Source organism: Sorex araneus, chromosome 10 (assembly GCF_027595985.1).
Source record: "Sorex araneus isolate mSorAra2 chromosome 10, mSorAra2.pri, whole genome shotgun sequence".
Taxonomy (NCBI): domain Eukaryota; kingdom Metazoa; phylum Chordata; class Mammalia; order Eulipotyphla; family Soricidae; genus Sorex; species Sorex araneus.
The window spans coordinates 55,736,598-55,745,182 of NC_073311.1; positions in this window are offsets into that span (position 1 = coordinate 55,736,598).

Genomic DNA, 8,585 nt, shown 5'->3' on the forward strand with positions numbered 1-8,585 from the left:
CAATTTGCTCTACAACGTTTGTCAGTTTGTGCTTAATTTAGACTCTCATAGCCTAGCATGATGTTGTTGGATGTATACCGGGGTAATTAAAATAAAATATGTTCATGCATCTTCAAGCAACTAAACATTTGAAATCATCCAGATATACTAAGCTTGCCATTCTTGTTTAACCTATCCCAGGTCATTTTATTAAGCATACAATGGAGTTAGGTTATTTGAAAAAGAATTTGTGCTGATATGTCAAATTTATTTTCAAAATAACTACGTTTTAAAAAATAAGTCAACATAAGTCAAACTTATAAACACTTAAGGAATTTTATTTTTCAAATGGCAACTTTAATCAGACTTTAAAACCCAAGTATTAGAATTATCGTGCTTGCATAAAATTTTCACCTGTATTCTTAGAAATTTTTGTCTGTGTGTACCTGTAGTTGCCTGTATTTGCAGCGCCCCCTTGTGTCAGCAAGAGGTTATAAAAAGTTTGGACGTATGTAAGGGTTGGGGTATGAACCCACTTTCAAGAAAGCTATTAGCAAAACTCCCTTAAGTATTCAAGGTCCGAAATGTGTGGATCTTGGCTACTAAGGGCTTTCCATGCCCCTGTTTCTGTATGGGATTTTGTGTTTCCTCTTCCATATTCCTTAGTGCATTCTATTACTATCATCGAATATGTCTCTTGTTTTAGGATGCAGAAAGACCCCTCCCTGCCTTCAAAGAAGTTGTATTCTAGTGGAATTTTATCCTTTTCTTTATTTCTTAGTGGGTAAATAAATCTTCAGGTCTCATATATGCATACTCCTTGAGTTAAATCTCTGGCCCTTAGTGGAATTTTTTGTCAAGTTATTTATCATAGTGAGTTCATATCAGAATGATTTATGCCTGTGCCCTCTTCTGCAGCCTGGGAGCCTGATTTTTCTCCTAAGCACTGCTTTGTTACTAAAAGGCTTGGCAATATCGGTGTTCAAAATGCATGGGGAATTACGATGTGCCAAAGAGATAGTTAAGCATAATTTATCAATCAATTAATTTCATAGTTTTAATGAGTTAATTTTCCTCTTGGATCTTAGGACATTACTCAGTTTGTCTATTCTGTGATGGAGAACACCAGGTCTTGAGCTTTCTGGCTAGAATAAAGGGTATAATGAAATTGATCTTCTTGTACATGAAAAATCAATTAAGAGAGTTCTGTCTATATGCTTATCTTGTGTTATTAAATCAGTTTCTACTGTACTGTATTCTTTAACTTATCAAAATCTATGTTTTACATGAGCAGAATTATTCAGGTATTATGTTTATCCAACATCATCTTCCATAAAGAATAGTCCTTACTTTTTATAAATACTATTAAAATATTTTGATCTTGTATACAACTCAGTAAGAGGAAAAAAAAAACTTAAAGGGATAATTAACACCGAGTTTGCTGGGGTATAAATATACATAACCCCAAGAGTCTCAATATTACATCTGCCATCTCAAAGAACCTCACCCATCTTTTAAAAATAGGAAGAGCCTCAACTAGATTCACAACAAAGAAAGTGGTCTGTATAATCTTCATATATTTGTTGCTCAGGCAAGAATGAAAACACCTTATGGCATTTTGGCTCTTGAAATAAAGGCTGTGTCCTATCTTTTGGAATCTGTGACTATGTTCTATTGTACATAAAAGGGTAATCTGGGATGTTTATCAGCTGGTTTAAAAATAGTGAGTTCACCTGGAGAATTCAGGAGTGTCCACTGTAATGTCCGGTGTCCTCAGCATGGAAAACCAGAAGAGAGAACAGTGAGGCAGCGGCATGAGAAGATACAGAGCCTGTGACGGATTTTGAAGGTGGACAAGGCAGCCTCAAGAAGCTGAAAGAAGGTGACAAAGCAAGTTCTTCCTAAGAGCCTCTGAAAGGAATGTTCACACCCTGATTTTAACCTAGAGATACACATGTCAAACTTCAATTCCAGAAAGTTTCCAGAAAATAAATATGCATTGTGCTGCAGCATTCAGTTGGGGTAATTTGTTATTGCAGCAACGGGAAACTCATACAGACCTCAACCCTCCTCCAAAGAGTGATCCCACTTAAATCTGAAGAACATTGCATTAGAATAAACTTTATTTATACTCAGTGTTGCAAATAGCCTTCAATAATCAAGTAAGGGATAAATAGTTCAGCCATTTTATGGCAATAGCTGGAGACATTCATTAGTATGGAATTTGCTAGCATAACAACAGTGGCATATTGAGAAAGACCGTGAAGTTAATTCCACATTTGAAAAAAATGGAGAGTTCAATGTATCTTATAGTAATTTTTAAAGCCACATTTTGGGGCTGGACGGGTTGGAGCACACCCAGTAATTCTCAGGAGCTATTGCTAGTTCTATACTCAGGACTTATTCCTGGCTGTGAGTTCAGGAATCACCCCTGGCGGTGCTTAGGGGACATGTGTGGGACAGTCTAGAACAAAGGATACAATAAAATTTCTCTTCCTTTTCATGAAAAATTAGTTGAGAGTTTTGTCTGTATCAGGGTCAGCAGGATGCAAGGCAAGCACCATAAGCCTTGTACTCTCTCTGCTCTCTAGAGTGGCTTTGCTCCTTTTTATTTTGTTTGGGGGCCACACCATGCAATGCTCAGGGCTTACTCCTGACTTTGTGCTCAGGTATCACTCCTGGTGATGTTTGATAGACCACATGGGATGCCAGGGATCAAACCAGGTAGGTGCATGCAAGGCAAGTGCCCTACTCTCTGTACTATTGCTCCTGCCTCTCAATAGTGGTTTTATATATAAATACATACAGTGTATTTCAAAATCTCACTGTAGCATGTACTTATATGCATATATATGTAGATGCACGTATTGCAGCCTGTAAGTTTCATTTCTTCCAAAGTGCTTCATTACTATATAATTTTTCATGGAGCTAGTGTTCAAAAGATACATGTGAAATTAAATAGGTATATAAAAAGAATGTTGAAGATATGTATAAGCAACGTATGCCAAGATTTCTTACATGTATATACAAAATGATGTAAAATATAGCAGAGAGAAGACCTAGCTTAGATACTGACCAATCTGCATTTGGTTTCCTTTCTTGCTTCCAAGTGAGAATGAATTTTCTCCAGGCTCCCATCCTGCTCTTATCTGGCCTGTTTCAGCTCCAGTTTTGCATACCTTCATCACTACTGCTGAAAGATTTTCAGTATATGAATTTGAATTGATCCAAGATTTTTACCCATTCTATAAGACTTTGCTTTCCCCAACAGATTCTGGGAGATGCTCTTGCAAGTGGGTCTCCTGGTTTCCAACCCAGGTACCACTTGGCACTACTGTACCCCTAGGTGTGGCCCTGGGATTCCCCAGCTACTACCTGCAGTCATTTCTAGCAAGAACTTTTTAAAAGGATAAGATGATTCTGAAGTCATCTGTCAGCGTTGCTGATCCTGATCTCTTAGGGTCCGAGCATCCCCTGCTTTCCAAGGTTCGCATTACAGCACTTTACTTGTAAGGAGCAATTTAGCCCCTGATTACTCACGGCAGAGAAATCCTACAAGAGAAAGGTTTCCCTTCCTGAGGAGGAAAAAAGGGAAGACATCCATTCAAAATGGAGGCATTCATTAATATGGAATTTGCTAGCATAATAACAGTGATGTATTGAGAAATACCGTGAAGTTAATTGCACATCTTAAAATAGGAGAGTTTGATGCACCTAATAGTAATTTTTAAACCCACATTTTGGGGGCTGGAGGGGTTGGATCACACCCAGTAATTCTCAGAAACTATTGCTAGTTCGAAACTCAGTGTTCCCGGGGGCCGGGCAACAGCAGCCCCACCTGGCTCTGAAGGGAGGCATGTGCAGCCCTTACACTCCCAGACACCCCAGCGCCTCAGCTGAGCGGGACTCCGGGGACAGCTGTACTTTTTCTGGACTGGTTTTGTGCTTTGCTTTGTGAGGTGCTTCTTGGGGGTGAGGAAAGCACCTAAAAGTTAAGGGGGGAAGGGGAAATGAAGTTGGCTGGACAGAGAACATTCAGCTGGCGGTGCTGGTCGGGAAGGCTTGTGGTGCGCCAAAGAGTGCAGGAAAGTGCCCAGGTTTCATTTCAAGGGACACTGAGTGCAGAGAGTCCCAAGTGCTTCCACGAAACTGTGCGATTGAAAACTACACATGGCCAAGTTTTCGAGCATCCTGCCTCTTTCAGGCCTGCCACACCGGCCATGCCAGCCGCAATAGCCACAGCCACCAGGTCAGCCAGGCCAGTCACACCAGCCACGCCAGACACACCAGCCACACACACATATAAGTCACGTCAGATACTTCGGCCACACAACCACGGCAGCCACACCAGCCACATAGCAGTCAGGTCAGTCACACCAGCCATAACAGTCACACCAACCGCACCAACCGTGCCAGCCACGCCAGGCACATCAACCACACCAGCCACGGCAGCCACGGCAGCCACACCAGTCAGGTGAGTGACAGCAGACACACTGGCCATGTCAGCCACAGCAATCAGGTGAGTGATAGCAGACACACCAGCCACGTCAGCCACACAAATCAGGTGAGTGACAGCAGACACACCAGCCACGTCAGCCACACCAGTCAGGTGAGTGACAGCAGACACACCAGCCATGTCAGCCACACCAGTCAGGTGAGTGACAGCAGACACACTGGCCATGTCAGACACACCGGCCACGGCAGCCACACCAACCACACCAACCATACCAGTAGTATGAGCCATACCAGCCACATGAGCCACCCCAGCCATGTCATCCAGCTCAGACACATCAGCCACACTGGCCATTTCAAGGAACATATCTGCAGCTTGGACACTGAGATGGATGTAGAAGCTGTAGATGTTCGGGATGTGGCTGCCTGAGGGGCTCAGGTAAAGATGAGATACATGAGCATCCGTGCTCCTCTTCCTCTCTCCCCTGCACCACAGTCTCTCAAATGCCAGCCCCGACCCTGCGGAGTCCGTCTACCACCCCATCCTCATCACCTTCTGCCTCCAGGGGCTCCTGTCTTCCCAGTCCTGAGAAGAGAAATGGGGCCGGGCACTGTGGTTTCTCCCCACACGGGCTGCCTGGAATCAGTGCTTTGACTCAGTGCATGCACGGTTTTGGGGGTGATTGGTAAGGTTGGTAAATTTTAGACCTGAAAACTCTCCAAGTCTTCCTAATAGGGGAATGGCGGCTACTCCTCCTCTTCTCTAGGCCATTCCTGCACAGGAAAGGCTCCTGGGAACTCTGCTGTGTGTGTGAGGGACCCAGGTCTGCCGTGGGTGTGGGGTTAGAGCGTGGTAGATACACATCCCTTCATCACTCCACCAAACTGAGCGGAAGGTGCAATGATTCCATAGGTGGGTGGGGGCCTGGAGAGGAGCAGGCTGGATCTGAAGCCGCTGCTTTAAACATGTGGATGGGATGGACTCTGTGATCCCTATTGATGAAGCCACATCCACGTGTGAGCCACTGGTGGTACACACAGGTGTCAACGTGTTCATTGTCTCACTCAGCCCTGAGCAGTGAGCAAGCTGCAGCCTGCTGATAGGTGGCAGCCTCCCACCTGTTAGTGTTTGCAATGGGGGGACACACTCCACACCACTTTGACTACCTGAGCTCTACACCTGGCTTCTTGCCACCATGACAGAGCAGCAAAACTGTGACAGAGACTTAGGTCCTGCAAGGTATAAAATATTTCCTCTCTGGCTCCTTATAGGAGAAAGTGGCTAATCTCTGGTCTGAGACATTGGTTGTCCACCTTGATTGCACACTATAATTGCCTGGAGAGCTTTAAAAACTCCAATGCCCAAACCACATCCCAGGCCTCAAATTAATTTGAGGTCTCAGGTGCCGTGTAGGCACCATTCCTACAACTCATTAAAAAACAGCTTTAGAGAAGTTGAGGACTAAGTGTTCTAGAAGAAGGGTTCTCGAATATTTGAGAGCATACGAATTACTTTACTTAAAGATGCAGACCCAAGTAAAACAAAGAAGTCAGAAAACAGGAAAAAATGATAGTCACCACAGTCTATTCTAATAAGTCTGGTCCGCACCTGGTGTAGCCAGGAACTCACTTCAAAGGAACTAAAAACCACTCTTTATATCCCTTAGAAACCCCTTTCCTTGAGGTCTGTATCCCTTTTAACGATTCTGAAGAGTCATTATAACAAAGGACAAGTGCCAACGACAAGCAAGGTCCCACAGACCAAGTAAGTCCCACTGCCACCCTGGTGTTATCTAACCTTGAAGACTTATGGCTTTCTAATGACAAGTAGACACATTCCCTGGAAAAGTTCTTTGTCTCTTTCATTCATGCTGCTTCAGGGTTGCCTTTAAATGTGCGGGAAGGAGGCAAGAATGTCTGCAACTAAATAGTATGTGGCATCTGCAAAGATTTTTTAACTCCTCCTGATTAGGCTTGTTGAAATATTAGCAGTTTAAATAGTGCCTTTTCATCCAACTGTAATATTAAAAAAATAACCAAGTTTCTAGGGTGGCAGCATAGATGAAGCAAATCTTTAACCAAATGATGACCTGTGCATCCTGGATCCATGTGGATCCAGAGTCCTTGTCTGCATGGCCCAAGAGCAGAGACAGGAAGCCACTGGTTCTGAGTCCCCTTCGCCTTCTCTTACTTTTGCTTCCACTGACTTCCAGTGGAAGATGCTTGTTAAAAGGGGGAAGGAGTTTTCAATAACTAGGACCAACAAGAAGATTAAAGCAGCCGGGAGCACTATGACAATGAGAGCAGGAAATTCGGAGTCTGGACAAGAACTAAGTGCAGAAAGGAAGTCACGGAGGGCTGGGGGGTGGCGCTGGAGTAATAGTACAGCAGGTAGGGCATTTGCCTTGCACGAGGCCGACCCAGGTTTGATTCCCAGCATCCCATATGGTCCCCTTGAAGAGGAGGGCAGGTTAAGGGTTAAATTTGCCTCTGTAACTGTTTAGCTGCTTTGAAAGATGTTTTCTCTACCTACCACTGGGCTGGAAACTGCCACCAAATGGGTCAACAAACTGCCCTAGGAACTGTATGCAAACATTTGCAGGGAAACAGTTAACAGTCAACAAATGTTGAGATAAGCAAATTAAGTGACCTATCTGTGATTCCCTTTGATCCAATAAGGTGTGATTCCCTTTGATATGTAAGATTTTCTTTTCTCCCCCAAAAGGGTATAAAAACAGCTCGCTTTTTGAGTTCGGGGCTTTCGGCTTTGCCACTTTTCAGGCACAGTTGAAGGTCCCGATATAGCTATATTGGCTTGAATAAACCCCCGTGCATTTGCAGAAAGAGTTGTCTTGGTTTTGTTCTTTTGTTTCTCCGAGCCTCCCCTGGGCAGAGATCTGCCACCCCTAACACCCTGAGAACCACCAGGAGTAATTCCTGAGTGCAGAGCCAGGAGTAACCCCTGTGTATCTCCCGGTGTAACACACAAAAAGCAAAAAGCAAAAAAAAAAAAAAAGAAAGGAAGTCACAGGATATACATGATAATCTTTCATTACCTGTATTGCAAACCATAATGCTCGAGGCGGGGGGGAGAGAGAGAGAGAGAGAGAAGAAAAAGTTGTCCACCAATAGAGGTAGGCTGTTATGTTATGGAGGGAAACTGGAGACATTGGTGGTAGGAAATGTACCTTTTAGAGGGATAGGTATTGAACATTGTTTACTGAAACCCGATCATTAACAACCTTCTGTGTATCTCACGGTGATTCAATTAAAAAAAATTATTTTAAGCAGCCTGGGGTCTTCCCACTGGGCTGGTGTCAACATCCACGGTGAATCAATCATGGAACCTTCTCGGGATTTCCCTTGGTCATGCTGAAGACTCTTCAGATGGTCACTGTTATCCTTTGTTTAACCACAAGTGTGCTAAGATTTGTGAGGAACCTAAAGGATATCTATCTGTGTTTTTAGATTTCTTTCTTTTCTTTTTTTTTTTTTTTGCATCCGAGAGTTCAGCCAAAGAGAAGGTAAGTGTATGCGCGAGAGTGATAATCTTCTTTTGTTCCCTAACATTCAGAAAATCGCCCACCCCCATCCCCGAGCACCTCAAACTACATCTTCAGCAAAATTTACCTGGATAGCTGCATGGAGGGTCCAGGATCTGTCCACGTTACAGACACTTTTAGGGAAGAGTGAAATTATATTTTTCAGGAGAGATTCAGAGCATCAAAGGGTGAAGCTGAAAGAAAACAGGCCCAATTACCTGTCTCGGGGAAGGATGATTTGGAAGTAGGCAATTTAAGACAATTTGCAATTTCTGGCTTGTATGTCTGAATTTAGAAAATCAATCAATGCCATTCCTCCAGTGGCCACAAGGTGGCGGGGTTTCAGCACGTTCCTGCAGGTGGGGGAACCCGTCAGAGTTAAAGGATGGAAGTTGTTTCATCTCTCAAGAGATTTCACATCCTCGAAACCGAAATACTACAATGGTTCGCTGACTTCTGCTTCGATAGTTTTCAAACGCCGAGTCGGCCATTCACACAATATAGTGACCTGAACATATGGAAAGCCTGGCATAGCTGTGGTGTATCGATTTATGGGTGTCCCACCTGCCTTGGGTGAGTCTGGGCCTCTGAGAGGGTAAGAAATGATGCAGG